Below are 22,943 nucleotides of genomic sequence, written 5' to 3'. Positions count from 1 at the left end.
CTGTTTCATAATGATATTCCTTACTCCACCACACTTGTACTTATGCTGATAACACAGGTTATAAAAGGGACTTAGGATGGGAGTCAATTAATGTACTGGCTCTTTAACCTCCTTTATTAGAGTACATTAGGCACCAAAGGGACTCGATGTTATGCTTCTGGCAATAGACAGACCCAAGCAATACCATTTCTTGCCATCTCAGCCCTGTCTTCAGTTCACAGGACTACATACACATCATGATCTGACCTCATTAGGCACTGATCCCGCTGCAGACAAACACAGAGGGCACGGGTGGAGAAAGAGGGTGCCAAGAAAGTGCCCTGCTCACATCAAAGAAACCGTCATCACCAAAGCCAATCTCAGGGCCCGTGGAACCTTTCCCTTAATGGTCTGATAAACTGGATCTTCTAGATCATCAAGTTCTACTGACTTTCGTCTGTCCACATTTGAGAGAACTGAAGCCCAGAGAGGCAAAACAACTAGCCTAAAGTCACCCAGCTTGTTAGAAGCAGAGCTCAAACTAGAGAATTCAGAGTTCCTGATTCCTAGAAGGGTGCTCCCACCTGACCTCCTGATGTTTTTTTCAATACAAAAAGCAATCGCTAATAAGCAATCATAAAAGACTGGACCCAGGAAAGGGAAAGAAATATAAGCATAAATATGAATTAGTTTTAAAAGACAGAGGGATAGATAGACAGATAATAGAAGGAATTTTAAACTGCATTGTGAGAGAGAAAATACAAGTTTCAAATAAGTTCTTTCCTAGTAAAGAATTTAGTTTCTCTTTTTCTCCTCTAATTCACATTAATAAGGAAATAAGTATATATGTTGGGCCAAAATCAAATGTGTTTTTAATAATATGAAGTTTTCTGAAAAAAGGATACAATATAATTTGAGGTGAGAAAGAATCCTCTGCTACTATGCTACCCAGACACTACTGCTAACCTTTAGAGAACCCAACAATGTCTTGTTGCTGAATTAATCAGTCTCAAGATTATCAGCAATTTAGCTACATTTTGTTGGTAATTAGCTTGATAAATTAAGATCTGCAATAGAAAACATGACATCTTATTGTTTCTGGGATTTTATGATATTTTTCTAAAAACGGCAGCTTTCTTTCAAAACGTTCATTTCTATTGCAAGGAGACAAACAACAAAACCCAAAGTTTGTCGAGTCTGGCTCCAGACAACAACAGTCTGCCCCGAATCCACTGGGCAAAATATCAAAGATTAGCCATTCATAATGCAAACTTCAAACGTGTGGTTTAAAATAATATTCAAATCCTGGGACTGTGAGCAGTGGCTTCTAGATAGTGAGAAACTATCTGTTCAGTTCCTCCATGTTCTCTTTTCTTTTCTATAATCACAGAACAAATAAATGGGCTGGTGGAGAAATATTATGAAAAATGGTGAAACATGGAGAGATGTTTCCATGTTTATCTGAATGGTTCTCTGTGTATTAAGAGCGCAAAAATGGCAAATTAGAAGCCGAGCTCTTTTTTCATCAAAACTATCCACAAACAAGACGATTTCTTGGGGCTAATTTCCATTCCGGGAATAGTGAAAGTTATTTTAAATGACCAAAGCCATTTCAAAAGGGTAAGAGCATGTCACCATGTCCACAGGGTCAGAACTGCTCGCTCTCAAAGATTTGAAATGCTCTAGAAGCTCTGGCGATACAATTCCCTCTCTTTCACAATGAATGGAAATGAGCAAAGGTATCTTCCTCTGAAACATGCTAAAAATATAGCAATTACCCAATACAGATGTGGTGTTATAAACTCCTATTCCAAAGCATTCTGTTTCAGCCATGATTTCCATTGCAGAAAACTGTACTAATAGAAACATCCCTATTAATCTGAATTTGAGATATTTCATACAATGTATATTACCTTGCTGCTGCCTGCAACCTTCTGCCAGGTTTTTTTTTTTTTTTTTCCTTTTTAGGAGGTGCTTTGAGGGGACCATACCATGAGAACAATACACAGCTGCTGCTGTATAGAGATATCTAATTGTCAATATTGTGGAAATTCTACAGCTTATTACGTGCATTCAGTCTAATTCTGGGCAAATTGCCAGTCACTTCAGGGACAATCAAGTGAGCCACATTACACGTGGTACAGCATCACAGCTTTAAGATACCCGGCTGTTTTGCCTCTGGCCAGAGAATGTTTGTACCAGTGCTACCGAGTAAAGGGGGGTAACTACAAATAAAATAAAATTTGTATTTTTTCAAGTGGGCTGCATTTCAAGCCCAGATGTTAGTAATGAAAGATTCAATTTAAGGATTTAAATTACAAATAAATAAAGTATGAAACAGATGTGATTTTTAAGGAAGTTCAAATTATCCAGGAAGAAAAATATCTCTGTGCATGACAAAGTAATAGGGATTGTCTTGAAGAGTCTGTTGAAAACAATCTGCTAAGCGCAATTCACCCTTAGGACAGGATTGGTTTGGAATGGGAAGGACTGGTGGAGCTTGTCATTAAACAAAAATTGTGTTTAATAAAACTTTATAACCGTGATTAATCCTATGAGGCCCTAAAGGAGTTTGCAGTTTCTGATAAACACATTTTCCTTGTTTGCAATGGTAATGATATTTTGAAGTGAATGGAATAAGAACAAAAAACTCTAAGGGTAGAAAAAGGAGGGCTCGGCAGGTACCACCTAGGTGGAAATTACAGGGACATGCAAGAAACAAGGGCCACCCATTAGGAAACTGCTTTGATGTGTGTGTGACACATATACCCAAAGACGAGTGTAAATATTACTGAGAAATCTGTTGAGCAGGCAGTAATGGAGCACATCTTTATTTATACAGACAAGCTAATAAGGCTTTTTTTACTCTAAGCTGATCATTAGGTTTGCCTATCAAGAGGATGACAGTGATATAAGACAGTGTCACATTTTGGGAGACTATTCCATGAAAGTGAAATCAGAAGGGACCATCCAGAGCTTTGTTGTCTAGTACAGTAGCCACTAGTCATACATGGCTATTTAAATTTAAACTAAGTAAAATTAAAAATTCCATTTTTTGTCATGTTAGCCACATGTGGCTAGTGGCTACCATATTGAACAGCACAGGTAAAGAATATTTCCATCACCGCAGAAAATTCTATTGGACAGTGTTGCTCTAGACCAGTGGAGGAAGATTAGATTTGGACATAGGGAGACAGAGTTTAATCCTTAGTTCTCTTCTTTCTAGCCACGGCGTCTTGTGCCATTTGGTTCTCCTTTATTATCCTGAATCTCACGCACACCTATGTGTGCAGACACACACCCACACACCCTGATACTCAAACAAGGCTGACAAAAATAACCATCACAGTAACCTTCTTGAGGCCCCAGGGAAAAACCAACCCACAAGCCCAGCTCTGCTGAACTGACCTCTAACCTGCTGGTTAGTTATCTCTAGTGCATGACTGAGGACAAACACTTCCAGAATCTCATTCTCTATGCACAGGAATTGTATGGGTGCCCCAGCACCAAAAACCAAACCTCTGGTCATCAAAAGGTCACAAAACTAAATGTTTTTGTGGCAACTTGGAGGTGGAGAAATACAAACCGCAAAGCAATAGACTTTTAATAGGAGAACCAGTTCAGAAAAATAAAAAAAAGAAAAAAGTGTTAATCCTTTGACATATAAGCTCTAACGATTGAATAGTGCGTATGGTGGAAATCTTATCTCCTAGGCATCTTCCCTGCTGCCAGCTGAGCATCCTCAGAGCGCCAGCGTACACACAAACCCACCCTGGAAGAACAGCACAGCTTCTTTGTGCACGGGGCATCATCCCTGTGCCACATGAACTTTTTCTGACTCCTTGGAACTGCCAGCAGCCATTTCACTTGGATTCTGGCTGTGACAAAAGCAGCACTACTTCCCTGGCATCAGATGGAAAATGTAATTTTATGAAAACTCAAAAGTTAAAAATCTTTCAAAAGTCAAGACCCTTCAATGTGTGCTAGAGCCATTCATTTTTGAAAGACTTTCCTAAGATCTTGAAATTCCAAGAACACTTTCAAAATTCACACATTTTTCTCTATCATAAAATAGATACCTTTCTGTCATCTCTCACACAGACTTCCCCTCATTCTCTGTTTGGTGAAGGATTTTTGGTTTATAAGTCACTCAGTTCTCTCTCTACTCTATCAGGGTAATGCAAGTATTAAAAGAATCCTAGGATATGGGAGCTAGATGGTCCTTTAGGGATGGTCTAGCTCAGGCTTCACAACTTGGGGTCCCCAAACAACTAGGGCATTCGTTAATGGGCTACAGGAAACACATGAATCTTCTATTGTACATAAAATCGTGTATGGGAATTTTTCTGAGAAAAAGGTCCATAGCTATTATCAAATCGTCGAAGACCAGAAAAAGGGCAAGAACCATTGATCTAGCCCATTTTAAATAAGAAAACTGAGGTTCAGAGAAATAAAGCAAACTTCCAAAAAGTCACACCAGCTAGTTTTTGACTCAAGTCAAATGAGAAACCCTTCTCCAGAATCATAATCCACTACAATCTCGATTATAAAATGCCGCCTGTTATTTCTTCTTGCCTAATAGCTAACCCACATGCCACACTAAATTAAAAATCTTTGGATCTGTTGTAATTCAAAAAAGGAAAAGAAAATCACAAATGAGAATTTGGGGCTTTAAGGAAATGTGCCATTGTAGGTGTGCTGTGTTCTGTGTTACCACTATACAAACTCTCTAATAGTTACTTACATTGACAGAAATTTGAGGAATTCAATGTTGTTTAAGAAAACTGCATTTTGCCTTTCTTTAAATTTTAGAACTATTATAGAAAGATGCACCCACCACTGGTCATTTTCTAGAGACATACTATTTGTTTTCTTTTTAAATAAACTCATTTACCAGGTTCTGCTATATGCCTTAAATTTGAAATGTAGATAAGCACATGGGTTATTAGGACATGCATATGTGTTAACATTACTTGCTCACCAGCAATTTTTAAGAGGTTAAGGGGAAAAAAGGTATTTGGTTTTTAATTGAAGTTTTTAAGATACTTAATGTGCATTTACTTCTTCCACAACATAAGGGTTAAGAACCTAGACTTAAAACAAACTTAGACTTAATCTTGGCCCCACCACCTACCAACACACAAGCTCTGTGACCTTGGACAAATCAGTTAATCTCTCCAAACCACAACTTTCTCATCTGTGCAATGGAGATAATAATAGGAGGTACCTCATAGAATTGTTACAAAACAATAAGCTCACGGACTTTGTAAAGTGTATGGTATAGAGACAGCGGTCAGTAAGGGTCAGCTCATGACTACAAAACTTTAGATGCCAAAGGTTATATATCTTAAAGTATATAAGAATACCAATAAACCCATTTGTAGTGGGTTGAACAGTTTCGTCCCCCCCCAAAAAAAAAATGATATATCCTCATCCTAACACCCAGAACCTGTGAATTTGACCTTATATGTAAAAATGATCTTTGTGGATGCATTAATAACTAAATTAAGGATCTTAAGTGAGATTGTCTTGGACTATTTGGATGGGCCCTAATATAAGAGATACACAGAGGAGGGACACATGAAGGAAGAGGAGTGACCTGTGAAGATGGAGGCAAAGATTGGAATGATGCAGCCACAAGCCAAGGAGCACTGGGAGCCACCAGAAGCTGGAAGAAGCAAGGAAGGAATCTCCCTGAGATCCCTCAGAAGGCGTGTGGAGCTGCCAACACATTGACTTTGGACTTCTGGACTTCAGTACTGTGCAAGAACAAATATTTTTGTTTTAAGCCACCAAATTCATGGTAATTTGTCACAGCAGGCACAAGAAACTAATACATCCATTATGTCTTATGTGTAATTATATGCACTATTGATGTACACTTACATAATCTACCACAATATAAAATTGGGATTATTTTAAGCAGTTCTCACAAATATTTTATTTATATTTAATAAAACTGACAAAATGTTAATCAAGGGACCTCAGTTCCTTTGAACATTTCCTTGACTTAAAAGTCAAGGTCTACCTTTCTCTGGGGCTGCACCAGAGTTGATGCAGTACACAAAGTATGGGGTCATTTCAGAAACCTACTGTCTGCTCCACTCCCCTGGTCCCTGTTATTGTCTCCTTACTCCTCAAAGAAAACAGACTTACAGGAAGCATCTCACTTGGTTTCACAACAGAGAGGGAACAAGCACAGTCTGTCAAATGCAGGGATGAACCCCAAAACCAAATTAAAGCAGCACGCTACAGAAAGGGCAGCCCAGCAAAGGCACATACCACTTAACTCCTGTAAATAGAATCATTCTTCTGCCTTTTTTGAGGTTTCAGAATAATCAGAGTGGTGCTCAGAAGAAAACAAAAACGTAAGCAATTCTATTTCACTCTATTTGCAAGTAGGTTAAATACTAACCTCTTTAGGAATCTTTACATGCCTGTAAAGTGGCATTGCCCAATCATTACTCAGCAAGGCCACCCCAATATCCTCTTCAACTTCCTTCATGTAAGGCCATAAGACAGACATGTATGCCAAGGTAAAGTCTTTTCAGTGAAAATGGTCAAACCTCTTTTGTCACCTGCCCTGATGACCAATGTGATCAAAATGCACGGCCAATCTGGTCACGTGGTGCCTGGCCCAGACCCTCAGATCCCCTTGATGGGCCCAGTGTGCCTACCCCCAGCTTCCGCATTCTTCACTCCCAGGTTGCCAGTTACGACTGCTGCCATCTCTCAGGGAGGAAGACCCTTCCCACACTGGAGCTGCTTCACTTCACATGCTAAAGCTGGAAGCTCCTGGAATCTACAGCAGCCACTACCCAACCCTCACCTCCTACCCACCCAACAGTCAGGACACAGCCACTCACCCCATGTCATGAAACATCTTTCAGCTCAGGCCTATCTTAGCAATGCTGAATGTCACATGTCTACAAAATAATGTTCCTGAATCTGCACATCTAACTACCTTAGGATGTGCTTAGGTATTTTAATAGAGGTAGATAATTAATAGATAATTAATTGATAGATATTTATCTTTGATTATATCAAATATTTGTCCTGTGAGAACAAATTTCATTCTTTGAAGCAGACAAAAGTCTAGTGGACAAGGTGATGGACTATGCCAAGTAAACTTCTTGGTCCACAAATAGTATAAATTTTTTTCAGAAAATAGATACATGGTCTTATAAAAGAACTCTGAGAAACATTACGAAAGAAGCATTTAGGACAATCATAGTACTCCCAGTATTTGGATGTTTTTGTCACTGTGTGTTTAAAAGTCTGTCTCCTTAATTCCCAGGCACACTTTGTATATGAGTCATGAGATTAACACGCAGACCAAACATATATGTCATTCTGAGGAAGAATGGATTTTATGAAGTCTCTTTAAAAGTCTTCTGTCATTAAAAAAAAATCCTGCAACTTCTTAGTCTTTGTTGCTTTTTGCTCAATAGAATCATATGGTTTCAAATCAGGAAGGAAATCACCACTAGGACCAAAATAGTAGGGGAGACAGATAGGAGTGAGATAAAGAGGGGAAAAAAAATCACCCTCTCTGATTAGACAGAGAGAATAAAGTAGATACTGGAGAGAAAGGTAACAGAAAAGTCAGGAGTCCTGGGTTCAAATTCTGAGGTTCCATCCTACTAATTCATTCAAATCATTTAGCCTACCTGAACCTAGTTTTCTAACCTGTGTAATGGACATAATAACACTCTCAGGGCTTCAAGGATCAATTAAGACAAGGAATATAAAAATGTTTTGTGAACTGTACACATCAGGAAATGTTAGGGGTTTTTTCATTATGATAGATAAAAATTAATAATGTCTGCATCCCTACCCCCATGCCAACAGCACCACCTACCTGACAAAGAGAATTTTCTCTTTGTGTTCTCCCTTCATGCCTGCCCCAGCATCTCTGCAGCATCTTCCATGGAGAATACATCTTTCCCCAACTGGTGCTTTGGGCTTTTTAGATGCACAATTGGAGGACTGAGGAGAGATAAGACAAGCAAGGAAAAAAAAATGGCCAAAGGCAATTTACCTAACAAAATGCTGAAGGAGAGAGAGATGGGAAGAGAAGAGAAGAGAAGTAGCAGTGCATGTTGGAGACAGAGGAATTTCTAAGTGATTTGATGAGGGAGGCACTGAAGTAATTGCAAAATGTGAGAGGGTTGATTGAAAAAAAAAGAGCTGTTGTGGACTGTTATATTTAGATTCTATTGGAATTCCAAAATTCAAAGAGAAGAGAATTCCTTTGTAATTAGTTTTGGCTTTGAAAATATGATTCTTGAACAAGATGTAGCTTCCAGACTGAGCCAGATGGAACCCTAGATTTATAAGGGTTATAAACTGTAGCTAGTTGGACTGAGCAGTGTGGACTTATCAAGGTGCAACCATACACTTACTTTATTTTTCTAGTAACTACTACTAACTGCGCTCTGCCAAACCATCCAATTTTTCTACAGATTAGTGGACACCTTTAATGATACCACAGCCTGATTCCATAGCTTTGCAGAGACTTTCAGTTATAAAACAGTCCCATTTGGGTTGCTACGAGGTTGTCCTCACTATCTAAGGATTTGTGTTTAAGTCAGAGTTTACCACCCCTCCCCCATGGCAGTAGCACTGTGGCTCTTCCACTGTAGATAATATTATCGGCTCTCTCTTTCCTGTATGTCCTTCTTCCCTATGCTTATTCTTTTTGTGTTCCCACAGGAAGGAGGGAGAGAAAGAGTCATTTCCTTTTGTGGCTACTATGGCAAATTGGCTGTCTTCTTCTTTGTTGGCCGAATGCACTGCTTCCTTACATGAACACCCCCCTACTGGGGCTGTTCCTGGGTCAGGTGCCTGATCTATTTAGTGGTCCATATAGTCCATGTGCCTCAGTGAGAGAGTTAGAGGTCTCCATTGGCCCCATTAATGAGGGAATCCATCCCTACCATTCCCCGTGACTTGGTGGGTCCTGGAAAAATGCAACTATATCTTCCACTGACTCCCAGTGGGTGCTCTCTCATGCATGAGGCTCTTTGCTCAACACTGCAGAAGTCCCCAAAAAGCCAGAAGCCTCTAATCTCATCCATTCTCCATATTTCCAATTCTACAACCTATACTCATGATAATCCATCTTCAGTATCACTGGGGAATTAGGAAATCAAGAAGGCAACTCATTCCCTCCCTCTTCCTGCCAGTACCATCATTCGGTCTCCCACTCTGCTCTTCCCCCATTCAGACAGCACTGGGGCAGATCAGCAGGTCCAGTGACTCAGCAGGTGCCCAACCCAGGAACAAGATGTCAGCTTCCCTCTCTTGCTCATATTTGGGGAAAAAAAAAAAGCCAGATGAGTACCTGCCCACAGGGGAGAAAAGATGAATATCTCAGTCCATTTGTGCTGCTATAACAAAACACCACAGACTGGGTGATTTATAAGCAATGGAAATTCATTTCTCACAGTTCTGGACTCTGGAAAGTCCAAGATCAAGGTGCTGGCAGGATTGGTGTCTGGCTGCTCTCTGCTTCCAAGATGGTGTTTGTTGCGGCATCCTCCAGAGGGGATGGATTTTGTGTCCTCACATGGCAAAAGGAACAGAAGGGCAAGAGGAACCCAACCTAGTTTCCTCCAGCCCTTTTATAAGGCATTAATCCATTCATGAGGGTGGAGTAAAGTACATTTCCAGCCTCGCTTGCCAGGTATCCTACCATTACAAATTGGAAAAGGGAAGGGAAGAAGGGACTTAGCTTTTGGGCTTCCAGCTCCAGTCTGCATCACTCCAGCAGTAAAGGTCAGCTATGGTTCCAACTTCCTAATTCTTTTGGCACTCATGACATCAGCCTTATCACACCCCTTCAGCAAGACTAATGGCAGCCATGATAGTGGCCCCATTCAACCCCCATGAATTGAGTACCAGCTGGCCTTGCCCTTTGGACTGAGTGCCAACCAAGCCTTCCCACCTGCATGGTTGACTGTGTCCTCTCAAATCTCAGAACGCCAACCAGCTATGCCTCCCCTAGAGATCTGAGCACCAGGCCCTCAAAACTCCCTTCTGAGACATAACCACTTGCTTACAGAGGCTCCTCTTCCAAGCTCCCAGCTTCTGGTAACACTTCCTCTTCCCTCTCCAGTAATGCCTGAGTTTCACCTCGGGAGATCCTTAATTGATTGCTCTTGGGTATGGCCTGGACATCAGGATGTTCAAATACACTATTGTGCATCCGAGGTGGAGAACCATTGCAATAAAGCATTTTACAAATAATGAGAAAGGTTTTACACTGTTGCATCTACATCTTATCACATCAATTCTCTAAGACTATCAGCACATTTTCTGATAAGGTAAGGTGGAAGCAAGGATGGCTGTGTGACTAATTCTTAAAGTCCAAAGGTAGCTGTTGAAATTTTACAGGCCCAGCACTAGTAGGTACTGCACAGGAAACAGAGCAGTGAAAGACATGGTTCCTTGTAATCAGATCACCGTAATTTACTTAGAGAAGTCAAGATTAATACTTATGAAAACAGATTAAAGAACTATACAGAGATAACAAAGAGATAATTGGCATAAAGACACAAAATACAACAAGGATAGTTTGGTTTGTATCGAAACAATCTGCTCCTCCATGCCTCCCCGCAACAGGTGAACACACTTACTTCCACCTACAGGTCTCAAGATATACAGCAGGTGTACATCACCTGTAGTCTTTAAGATACTCAAGTCCCACCCCATAGTCTCTGCGTCAGAAGGGCCTGGCAATCAGCATTTTAACATACTCTCCAGGTGATTCTGATAGAGGAAGTTTCTAAGCATACATAGAAAAAACTGGTTGAAGAGTTTACTCCATCCCATTTTTCTTTAGCAAGCAGTTTCCTGTATCTGAGATCCAGGTGTTTGGCTTCCCATCCCATTACCCCCTCTCCTTGCCTGAGCTCCTCATAGTGAACTGTCTTGCTGACTGCGGGCCCAGACTGCTCCTTCAAGACTTGACCAAGATCCCTGAACTGATCCCAGTTCTATTCTCTGCCCTGGCCTGTTGCTGACCTCTACTGAGCCCACACTCACCTTGGCCCTCGTCCATGGCTCTCACCCGCTTACCTCCCGGCAGCCTTCCCTCCAAAGCACATAACAAGGCTCCTTTGTGACATATGAGCTAAACTCATCTGAGCTGCCCTTTCTGGGAATTTGGGCTTAGTTTGTGCCTTGCAGTTTAGAACAGAGTGAAGTTTAATTGGCCATTAGGGCAACCCTAACCCGCAAGCTTAGGTTTGTCAATCAAGAGCTCTGAGCTAATTGGCTAAAGGCAGGAACGCACCCTCAAATATAAGAATGACCAGATTTTGCCTCCTCCCTGTTGTGGGGGGAAAGGAGAAAGAGCTAAGGGGCTTCATGCATTTCTAAATAATAGCACTTCATGGGCGTGGCAGTTTGTGCTTCACAAAACCTCGCATGTATTCCACCTGTGTTGGTTCCTTCAACAACTTTGTTGCTATTTTCATCCCCACTTTGTGGCAGAGGCAGTGGAGGACCGATGGCTTGCTTTGGAATACTTAAAACCCTCCCAAGGCCTCTTTGGTCATCAGTTAATGTTCCTCTGGGTTCATCCAGCTCTACAGCGGGACTGAGGGGCACCAAGCATGCAGCAGGGATTTTACACAAGTTATCCTTCTCCTCTTCCCCAGGCTCAGTTCTCCCTAGCCCCACTGACTTCCCTTCTGTTCCTCCAACATGCCAGGCACCTGCCACCTCACGGCTGTGACCCTTGCTTATCTCTGTGCTGGAGATATATCTCTCCAGCTATCTGCATGGCTGGCTTCCTTTGTCCCTTCCTTCCTTCATTCATTCCTGTCTTTAGTCAAAGACAGGAAGCCTTTCTCTGTGAAGCCTTCCCTAACCAATTCACTTAAAATCCCAACTCCCCACCACCAATCCCTACCTCTTCCCTGCTGTTTGTTTCTCCATAGCACCTATTATCATTTGATATACTTATTTATGTTCTTTATTATCTATCACCCCCACAATAGCATATAAACTTTATACGCACAGATTCTTACCTGTTTTCTTCACTGCACAGAGTAGGCAGTCAATAAACATTTGTTGAATGAATAAATTATATCATCTAAGCCCTCAGCATCCCCGCAAGATAAGTGTTATTAGTTCCACTTTAGAGATTAGGAAACTAAGACAGTTTAAGTAACTCACCCTGAATCTAGAGCTGCTAGATTTAGCAAATAAAAATAGGCTCAACTAAATTTCAATATCAGATAAACAACAAGTAGAAATTTTTAGAGTAAGTATGTTCAATACAATATTTGGGACATAACTTATACTAAAAAGTTACTTGTCGTTTACCTGAAGTTCACATTTAACTTGGACATCACACATACATTTTATCTGGCAGCCATCCTTAAATCGTGCTGTAAGCAAGAGACAGAACTGAGAATCTAACCTAGGGTTCTATGACCCAAAAGCCCTACCATAGTCCCTCATTCTGAAAAAAGAGGTCACACAAACCTATGCTCATCCATCCTTTCAAAGACCAGAGATGAAAAAAATCAGCTTCACAGGCCTTGCCAAAAGTTTTGGTTGCAGTCTCTGATACAGCAATACCTATTCATCAGAGGGGAAAAAAACCCCACTTTATCCTCCTGGGCTGTCAGTCTTATAGCTTTCATAAGCATTAAATTAATTTAAAAATCTAGAGCCTCTCAATGGAATTACAGTCCTCTAATTCAGTTTCCAGTTACTTATTCTATATTAATAATCCCATTCTATGACTGGCCATTGGATATAAAGGAGTTGATCTTATAAAATTTTAAAGTAAACCTGTTTCATTCCCAGGAGGGCCAAGTGTGACAGAACATATTACAGAAGATTGACAAGAAAATATCTGGGTAGCCAGGACATTCTCTGGAGCAGCATAAGATATTTAAATGATTTATTTGGAGGTGATGCTTCTGAAAAAAAAATGGCTGGCATAAAGAAACTTTTCCTGTGAGTAAGATATCCCTCCACCAATCATGTAGGGACACTAACCAAATCTAATGGTGTTTAGCTTCATCATCCTTCATTTAGATTTTCATTAGCAAATATTTTTCTTCACCATTACCAGAAAACACCATTTCATAAGTATGAAGCTTATTATAAAAGTGAGGCATTCAAATCTTAGAAAAAGCAGAGTTTGGATCCCACAGTGTTTCTAGGCCTTTCCTATGCAGAGTTGGTCTAACAAGTGTGTTTAATAAATCACAAAGCTCTGCACAAACCCAACTGAGAACCTTGGGAAGCCATCCTTTCACATCAAACTGAGGGTGGGGTGGCCCACAAGGCAGCTCCTGTAGAACTAATCACATCTTGTTTTTTATGAGCCCAAAGAATCAGCCCTACAGATGCTAGTTTACTGTGAAGACATTTGAGTTATTCCTCAAGGTAAATTACAAGTTCAGAACCTCTCATGAACTATATTTTATTAATTAGACCATTCCCATTGCATATAGAAGATGGAGTAGCTCTCACTATCTTCCTATCATACTTTTCCTCAACTTCTTAAAGTGCATGTGCACATGCACACACACACACACACCCACATGGTTGTATGCAAAACCCAGACTCGTCCATCTATCCTAATCCCCAAGTCAGGATGATTCTTCAGGGATGGGCATGTGGCCAGGGATGGACCAATCAGAGCCTTATCCCGGGGATAATTCTATCTGATACTCCCAAGGGAGACCTCTTGCCTCTGAGCTCTCAGAGCCAGAAAGACATGAACCCAAGCCTAATGGCAATCACAATTCTTTTGCCATGTGAAGACAACTATCTGCCATAGGAGGGACCAGGCTCCAAAGCTGCCCCATTCCTCCTCAAGCTCTTGCTTCAGATTCTATTAGCTGATCCAGCATCCTTCCAACAGAGCCATTAATAAAAAAATTTTAAAAAAACTGAAGGTAGTTTGAACTGAATTTCTTTCCCTTGCAAATAGAAGCATCAAGATGTATACATAAGGAGAAAGCATTATTCCCATTTTATAAATTAAAAAAAAAAAACAAAAAACTTAAGGCACCAAAGGTCATGTGGCTTGGTCTTAACTGTGAATATAACATTAGACTTTGAAATTGCTGCTACTAATCTGAAAACCAATACTTGAGATGCCTCTCCAATACTTGAGATGCCTCTTCTATAGCAGTGACTTTCAGAGACTTTTACAATTCACTGTAAGAAATACATATTATATTGCAATCCTGTATATGCATGTGTGTATATGAAACAAAAATTTCACATAATACTTGCCCTTATTAAGTGTAATGAACTCTTTTATCCTCTATTCTATTTCATTCTTTCAAATGCTGTTTGTGACCCACTAAATTGATTTCACCTCCCACTAAACTGATTTCACAACCCACTAGTGGGTCCAAAATTGTAACTATTTAAAAAATTGTTCTATAGCTGTTTCCACAATATATTGCTAATTAAATAAGCCTTCTCCCCATTATAAATTTCCCTTAGTATACATGTGGATTTATTTCTGCATGCATTTGGCTTGAGCATATGTAAATTCTAAGACATTCCTATAGGAATGATTAGAAAAATAGAGAATTGTGGGATAGAGGAGAGAGAGGGAAAATAGAAGAACCTAAGAGCAGGATTTTGTCATCAAGCCACAAGACAGATAAAGGGAACAAATTTATAGAACACCAGCCTGATCTTAGGTCACCTCCTGTGTCTATCCATTTCCACTTAAGCACTTAACAGCCATCACAAGTTTAACAAATGTCTTTGGTTTTCCTCCTCCTTCTCTAGTCTTCTGAGCTACTGTGGCACCACTATATTGAGGCCAAAAGACCACTCTCAAAAGTTCTGACTTCAAAACATATACCAAATCCAACCAGCACTTCCACCAAGAGCACTCAAATTGAGCCATCATCATTTTTCACTTTGACTTCTACAATTGCCTCCCATGCCTGCCCCAAATCCAATCATGCTCCCACAATGTGGTCACTTTAGAACTGCCAGAGTAATCTTTCGAAAATTTAAATCAGGTCATTTCACTCGCCACCTGAATTCCTACAAAGTCTTCCCCTTTGCAGTTAGAAGAGAACCCAGCCACCTTACCATGGTGCCCTCTTATGTTTCCAAACTCATCTTCCTCAGATCTCCTCCTCATCATGCTCCAACCATCTTGCTGGTCCTTGAATACTGTTCCTTTCAGCTAAGACATCCTTTCTCCAGACCTTCTCCTTTTTCCCAAGTCACTGCTCAAATTTCATGTCCTCAAAGAAGCCCTTCTGAGCTCTTACCTAAAGGAACCCCTACCACCTAGAGCTCTCTATCCTCCTCCCCTGTTTTATTATCCTTCCCTGCACTTATCGCTACCTTAAATTATATTGCATGTTTGTTTGTTTATGTTCTGTCTCCCTCACTAGAATGTAACTTTCCTGATGGCAGGTGTTGGCTGTGACTCCTAAAGAGATCATCAAATTTAGCTGTTGATCAAGCAACGCCAAGTTTACTACTTACTGGGGTAGAGAAGCCCAGTGCCTTAACAAAGTCTTAGCAGCATCACAGAAGGGAGAGATGAGGGCAGGGTATTTTAAGACTTGGTGGCTCAATTTAAGACAGGCATTTCAACACAGAGACCCTGATTGGAATTAAGTATAATTTGTATATAAAAGTTTAGGATTAATGGACACAGTGGATGAGGGTTTTGAAGTGAGCCTTGAGGAGTAAACAGCCATTTGATAAGCTAGTCAAATATTGTTATGGGCAGGTTTATTATTACTCTGATAAGAACTAGTTTACTATTTTATTATTCAGGAAAAAATAGATTTTTAGAAATTCTGGAAACAATGTATTTGCAAGTTCATCTTTCTGGACAAAAAATTTTATGGAAAAGTAAATTTCTGTTAGTGTAGTCTTAATTCTTAATCCTATTATACTGTGCGGCTCTTAATAGCTTTAGTTCTCACAGGGATCCCGTTTGTCTGAGTTAAAACCATAAAGTGCTTAGAATCGTGCCTCACACATAGTAGGCACAACAATATCTATTGTTGTTTTTGTGTAGTTTTTGTTGCTAATGCCCTAGTGAAAAGTTCCTGTAAGGCACACAATAAATGCGTGTTAAATTAGTTAATTAATTACTATGGTTGGAAAGACAGAAGACAGCTAAATCAAACATGAGAGATAGAGCATCTCAATGGTAGTGTCCTCCTGCTATTTCCTTGTGGGTTCTGACATGGAGTTATTTGGTAGGGATATTAAAAAGAATGTCAGGGAAATTCTCCTCCGCCACAGTAAGCCGAGTGGATTAAATATAGAATCCCTGATGCTCTTCCTACATCAAGCGTCCTTGTGCCGTGGACCATGGCAGGACCCCATAATGGAATTGAAAGTTAAAAATATAAAAAGGCAAAACTGTTGAATTCTTCAATGGAAGATCAGACACGAGATGACTGGGCTTTTCCACGCATCTGCAACAAAGCAAACAACTTTCTACATGTCTCATTAAAGCTGCAGGGGAGAGATATTCTGAATGCTTTCTATTAAGCAAGAACGGTGGATGGAAATTGATTTTGCACTAATAATAATGTAAGATGTATAAAATGCTAGACATGAGGTCAAAGTATAATTTTTTATACTTGAAAACATGACTCCCATACAAATATAAAATGAATACCTGTCAAAGATTTATTAAGTCATTAATGAGGGAGGCAGTGAGAAAAATCTAGTTCAGAGAGCATTTTGAAGAATGGGGTGCTTACAGGCATTTATAAAGAAATGTTAGAATTATATTGCTAGGTTAGATGCAAAACTGATTAATGTCCCACAGGGCAATAAAAAATAGTAACTTTGGGGTTATCTTTGCTACTGGACAGAAACTATTTGCATCTTGGCCATACAAGATCGACACGCTAACATGTAACTTCACAGAGTTTGAGCCCTGGCATCAAAACAAAACAGCAAAATCAAGCAAAGGTACATTCCCCAAGATAATCGATTATCCTTAAGTGGCCTTGTCAGACAATGTCCTTGTATAACATTGAAAGGACATGCCTTAGTTTCATGCTTTGGAGAATTTTTCTTAACATTTTTTATTTTGAGTATGATTTAAAAATGCTTTCGTTGATTCTTTCAGTTCTGATTCCCATAGTCAACATGTTTTTCAACCACAAATTTGATCATGAGGGAGAAGAAACAGTTTTTTTGTTCAGTTTTCATTTTGTTTTCCAGGAATGTCACCCTCATGATTGGAAAGGATCACTGTGCTCATGTGTTCATCTCCTTCCCCAGACTGCAGGCTCTTCAAGGCTAAGACCAAGTCAATTCAAAAACTTCAACATTTACTACCTCAGCTACAAATTTCGACGGTCTACATATGCCAGGTACATTCTGGGAACAATAATGATGCCCAGATAAATGAATGAATGTAATTAAAAAAAAAAAAAGTTACCCTTAATCAGGAAAAAAGTTGTGAAGTTATGTAACAGTTTAACACACAGGTTCAGACCTTGAAACAATTACACAACAAAGTTACAGCTCAGCTGGCTGAGCCTGGCTGAGCTCAGAGCCGCAGGAAGGCACCATCCTTTTAGGATAAGTAGAAATCAGGCTATAAGGAACAGGTTTTGGGGTAAGGTAAATGTTGTTCTGATCAGCAGTTGGCCCAGAAGATACTTTCTTCTACCTAAAACTGAAGGCTGTAAATACAGAGAACTGGTCCACCTGGGTTTTTGTTTTTGTTTTTCTGTCATGAAAAATTTACCCAATAACTGTGAAGAACATAAATTGTAATAGAATCTACATGTTCATTTGTTATACTTTTCCAAGGTTTTATTTAACAATTTAAATCTGGGTGTGGTGGCTCATGCCTATAATCCTAGCACTTGGGCAGGTCAAGTCAGGAGGATCACTTGAGTTCAGGAGATTGAAACCAGCCCAGGCAACATAGCAAGACTTTGTTGATCTCTACAAAAAAAAAAATTATTTTTAATCAGCCAAGCATGGTGGCACACACCTATAGTCCCAGCTACTTGGTAGGCTGAGGTGGGAGGATAGCTTCAGCCCAAGAGATCAAGGTTACAGTGAGCTGTGATTGCATCTCTGTTTCTAAAAAGAAAAAAAAAAATTGGTGGTTTAAAGAAAAAAGATACCAAAAATGTATTTTTATTAGAAAAAAACACATAAAATGAGATAGAGATGTTCCTGTACAAGAAACATAGTGCTGAGCATCCTGGTAGCCAAAACCAGAAAGAAAATTTTACAACTTGACCAAATCCTATTTTTTAATAAGGAAAGCTACTAAAAGAGAGAAAATTTTCTCTAGCACTGAATTATATGAAGAATTTATTTTATAGGGATACTAGAAGAAGTGTCCCTTTGTCTAGGGACAAAGCATTTGTATCAAATGTTACAAAACTTGAATTTATGCTCTTTATATTTCTATGCTTTTAATATTACTGCTTAGTAAAAGTGAATGCCATACTGCTGTATCGTATAACACTCCATCCAGATATGCAGCGTTTGGGTGGTCTAACCAGATATAAGTGTATAGCTTAAAGAATCTGCACACAAAAATGTAGTCCATCTTTTGGTTTATCCACTTCAGACATCAATGACTTAATCTGCACTCTGACCAAGGCAGCCAACTCAAGACTGAGATATAAATATTTCTATCTCAGTAATCTTTGTGTTCTCTGTGCCCAACATGGTACCTCACACATAATCGGTGCCCAATAATTACTAGATAAGCAGCACTAGTGAGTGTTGTAATGGAGAGTGGCCAGAAAGCCACGAAGTAGCAAAGATGGCTTGAAGAAAAGGACGCCTATTCTGATCTGGACAGACATGTCAACCTCCTCTCTGCTGGTGTTAGTGCATCTGATACTTCTCTTCTGGTTCAGACTCACTACAGCTATGCAAGGAGACCATTATCCATGCTTTTAGTAATACATGGATGTTAATAATTCAAAACCTCTATGTAGTTTATTCTTTAATAGAAGATAACAAATCCTTTGCTGGTTTTCTAGTAAGTAGTAAAAGGATTTTTTTCTTGGTACCTGGGAGTCCAGTAGATGCCTGTAGTATTCTGACAGCCTCATTGGAGGAATGAGTAATGGGGGCTTATAGCATTGGGGTCCTTGTGCAGGGAACTCCAATAATATCAAGATTCAGGTGATACCAATGACTTGTTTCATAAGATAATCTGCTGAACAATGAAAACAGCTATCCTGTGAGTCTCCTGTGCTTTCCCTAGTCCAATCCATCTTGTAACGCACACAGACTGAGTGTCTGACATATCATTTTGATCATGTTCTGCCTTTGTTCAAAAACTTTCCACATGGGAGATATTAAAAATAAGCCAAGAAAGAGAGTTGGAAACTGGAGGGCAGTGAGGAGAACATCCTTCAGGGAATGCCCCATCCTTACTGCCTGTGCCCAGATTAAACCTCTGGGCCACAGATGGATCAGAACACAAACCAAACCCTTTGGAAATAGTGGTTTGGTCTGTGTTATAGTGGAAATAGTGGTTTTGAAAAACACCCTGCTATATATCTTTTTGCCCTATCTTTTTCTCAAACATTCTGGAGGGGCAGAAAAGGCAGGGTCTTCCTGGGAGTGTATTGGCATGATAAGCACACCAATGGCAAAAACACTATTTTTAATTTATAGTATCATATATAATTACCTCTTAATTCTCACAGCAACCTAAGATAGTAATCAAAAGCAATGCTTCCCAAATTATCTCTGATGATGGACCATTTTATTTTTGCTTCCAGTCTATTGCAGAACAATACTGTTATAAAATAGTATCAAAATTAAGTTGTTTTTTAACTACATTTTTATAATAAATACATGCAAAATATAAGCCCACATTCTTTATTATACTTTAACAGATATAAAAATATGCTCAAATTGTTTTAAAAGTTTCTGAATACTTACTGTCAATGTCTGGACTTGTCATATAGTAGTAACTTTTAAGGACTGACACTGGCCAGGGAACAATACTTTGAATAGCACTGGTCCAAGAGTGTTCTGGACATCCCCTTAGACAAGCTCCCACTGTTTCTCTCTCAGCTCTCTGCTTGAGAACAAGCCATGCACGCAAGAAACATAAGGTGACTAATGATGATTTTAGAGTAGTTCCCCACCCTTTATCCATAGTTCTTATTACTGGAAGTCAGCTGGGATTCAAAAATATTAAATGGAAAATTCCAGAATACACAATTCATAGCTTTTAAATTGTGTACTATTCTGAGTAGCATGATGAAGTCCTGTACTGTCCCACTCTGTCCCGCCCGAGATGCGTATCATGCGTTTGTCCAGTGTACCCACTCTGTAAACGCTACCCACCCATTAGTCACTTAGTAACTGGCTCAGTTATCAGATCAACAGATCAGAAGAAGGTAAGTACAATACAGTTAGATATTTTGAGAGAGAGAAACTACATTGTTTCTGTATAACTGTTACTACAGTATATTACTATAATTACCATATATAGGTAATTATATATGATAATATATATTACAAATGATTTTATTATTAGTTGTTAATCTCTTACTGGGCCTAATTTATAAATTAAACTACATCATAGGCACATATAGGAAAAAACATAGTATATATAGGGTTCAAGCATTCATGGAGGGGGATCTTAGAATGTATTCTTTGCAGAAAAGGGAGGACTACTGTATCAATGAATCACATGAGTTTTATGCTATGAATCCAGCTTAGTTTGTATATCAAGTGTTTCATTGGTATTATATATATGTAAATGTATGCATATGTATATTATGATCAAGGAAAAATCAGTCCTTGGGATACAGGTGACTTGCTCTTGGGAGGTATTTAACAGTTAATTCTGTTATCTATTGATTATCACAGAAAATGTGAAGTTATTTAAAAGCATCACCTGCTTAGGTCCAAGGCAATTGTCAAAGCAAGAGCACCCCTCCATTACAAACAGAGCTCTCACCCTCCAGTGCCTCCTCCTACTTTGAGTCTGAGATACTATGGCCATTTCCAATTTTATGTCACGGGCAGAAAACATGTTATGTTTGCATCCATGCCAAAGATCATCCAACGTGTCCAGCATGTTTTCCTTCAGCAGGTAGAAGAGCCAGGGCATCCTTTCTAACCCAATGTTTACTTCTAACCCACATTTGAAAATTTCTCCTCTGTTCACCAAAATTGTTTTCTCTTCTTCCCAGGCTAGTTTATACTCCCAAGTTCTGAACAATGGATGTGAATAGAAGAGAGGTATGTCTCACTTCTTGGCTGTCCCCACAATGCACTCCCCATCCTGCCACCTTGCCTGGTCATTTGTGCTCCTTGCCGTCCTCCAGCGATCTCGGAAGCCACATGTTGAAAATGAAGGAGCCCAAACTGGAGAACCCCCAGCCCCTGAATCCGTGCTTGGAGGAGCCTCTCCCCGATCAGGAACACTCATTCTAGACACTACATAAGATTGAAATCTGATATGGGGTTATGCCATTGCAACTTGGGGGTTTGTCTGTTACAGTAGCTAATGTTACCTTATCTAATATGCCTTCATAATAAAAAGTATTAATTACATCTCCCCATCGTTGTGCAAGGTTGGCTGGTGAATTGGAACTTCTTTATAAATCAGCTCTTATCATGATCCAGTCTATGGGCCTGCTGTGTATCTATTCACTGGTTCAAAAACTATATACTGAGCACCTACTATGTGTCTCCATTGGGCACTAGTATGATTTCCAAGGGTTCCTTAAAAGGAGACCCTAGAGGAACAATTCTTACTTCAAATTTGGTTCTAAAATGACTATGTTTATAGCTATAATTATAAAACAGAATACACCTTCTGACTCCCTAGTGCTCACCTCTTCTCCTGTTCTCCACCCCACCCAGCTCCACCTCTACATCCCTATGCACCAAGGCAGAGAAGCAGCTTCAGGATGTGTGATTTTGAGGAAAGAAAAAAGGAAGTCCTCCAGGCAGTTTTCTTGCTCACCCTCAATTCAGATCCACGATCTTACGGGGACTTCCACCAAGGAGGATGCCATTTCCACTGCGCTGGTAACAGCAGAGACACAGGGAAGAGAAATGATTTACCCTTGTAAAATTAAGAGATTTTGATTCCTTTTTTTTAATGTGTTATACTGTGTAACCCCCTCCTAGGGGTCCTCAAGAAGCTTTCACTAAAACCAAGGATTGCTTTTTAAGGCTCTTTAAAGTCTGGTTTGTTTCTCATTCATGTGTCACAGCACTGAGATGGGACTTAAGGTGCACCTTACTTAAGTGCACCTTACCCACCTTACTTAAGTGGGACTTAAGTGCACCTTACTCAAGATTCAACCCCCAAAGAGGCCTGTTCCACCTCTGTCATGTTTCAGCATGCATTGGTTAGATATTTTGCAGTCGTTGCAGAAAGTTTAACCATTTTGCATGAACCTTCCCACTCTGCAGAGGCGCAGCTCCCAGACACACAATCAGATTTGTTTATTTGAAATGGAAAGTTGAGATTTGCAAACCTATTTTGATTTGATTTTTTTGTAAGTAAAAAATTAAGCTTAGATGAAAATAACCCAGTATGTTTTATTCTTTCCTGCTCCTCACATCCAACCTGTGGTCCCATTTCTCCAAGGAAAGATTCTTTTATTGCCCCCATTGTCCCACTCATACTACTCCCTTCTTCACTGTTTATAAAAACACTGCTGGGAAATTAAAACAAGGAATGCTATTTTCCAAAGAAACCGAAGCATATCTGAGCTTAGGCAAATGGCACTGTTTTAAATGATATTGGAAACTCAGAACCTAGCAGAGTGTTTTACAGGCTCTATGTGAATGGTTAGTTATGATGATGGAAATGACAGAGAAACCCACCTACTCAACAGAAAAAAAGAAAAGAAGGGAAACCTTCAGTCTACAGACTGCAGATGCAGCTCAGGGACCAATGCTCCCTCTGAATATGGATTTCAGGAAACTTTCGAATCACCCTTCATCTGCAGGACTTA

The 22,943-nt window shown here is 39.7% G+C and overlaps 1 long non-coding RNA gene across 1 annotated transcript in view; it reads right to left on the bottom strand.

The window, feature by feature from the left end:
- The window catches only part of LOC105866450 (uncharacterized), a 63,370-nt gene extending 52,315 nt beyond the window's left edge, over nt 1-11,055 (bottom strand). The window contains exons 1-2 of the long non-coding RNA XR_012912460.1: nt 11,029-11,055; nt 7,841-7,968 (exon numbers count right to left, since the gene is read on the bottom strand). This is a non-coding gene — a long non-coding RNA (uncharacterized LOC105866450). The remainder of the gene's footprint in view (nt 1-7,840; nt 7,969-11,028) is intronic.
- Between the last annotated feature and the right edge of the window lie 11,888 nt (nt 11,056-22,943).

Source organism: Microcebus murinus, chromosome 1 (genome assembly GCF_040939455.1).
Source record: "Microcebus murinus isolate Inina chromosome 1, M.murinus_Inina_mat1.0, whole genome shotgun sequence".
Lineage (NCBI taxonomy): Eukaryota > Metazoa > Chordata > Mammalia > Primates > Cheirogaleidae > Microcebus > Microcebus murinus.
Note: the sequence above shows the minus strand (reverse complement) of the source record. Positions and strands in the feature narration are given on the sequence as shown.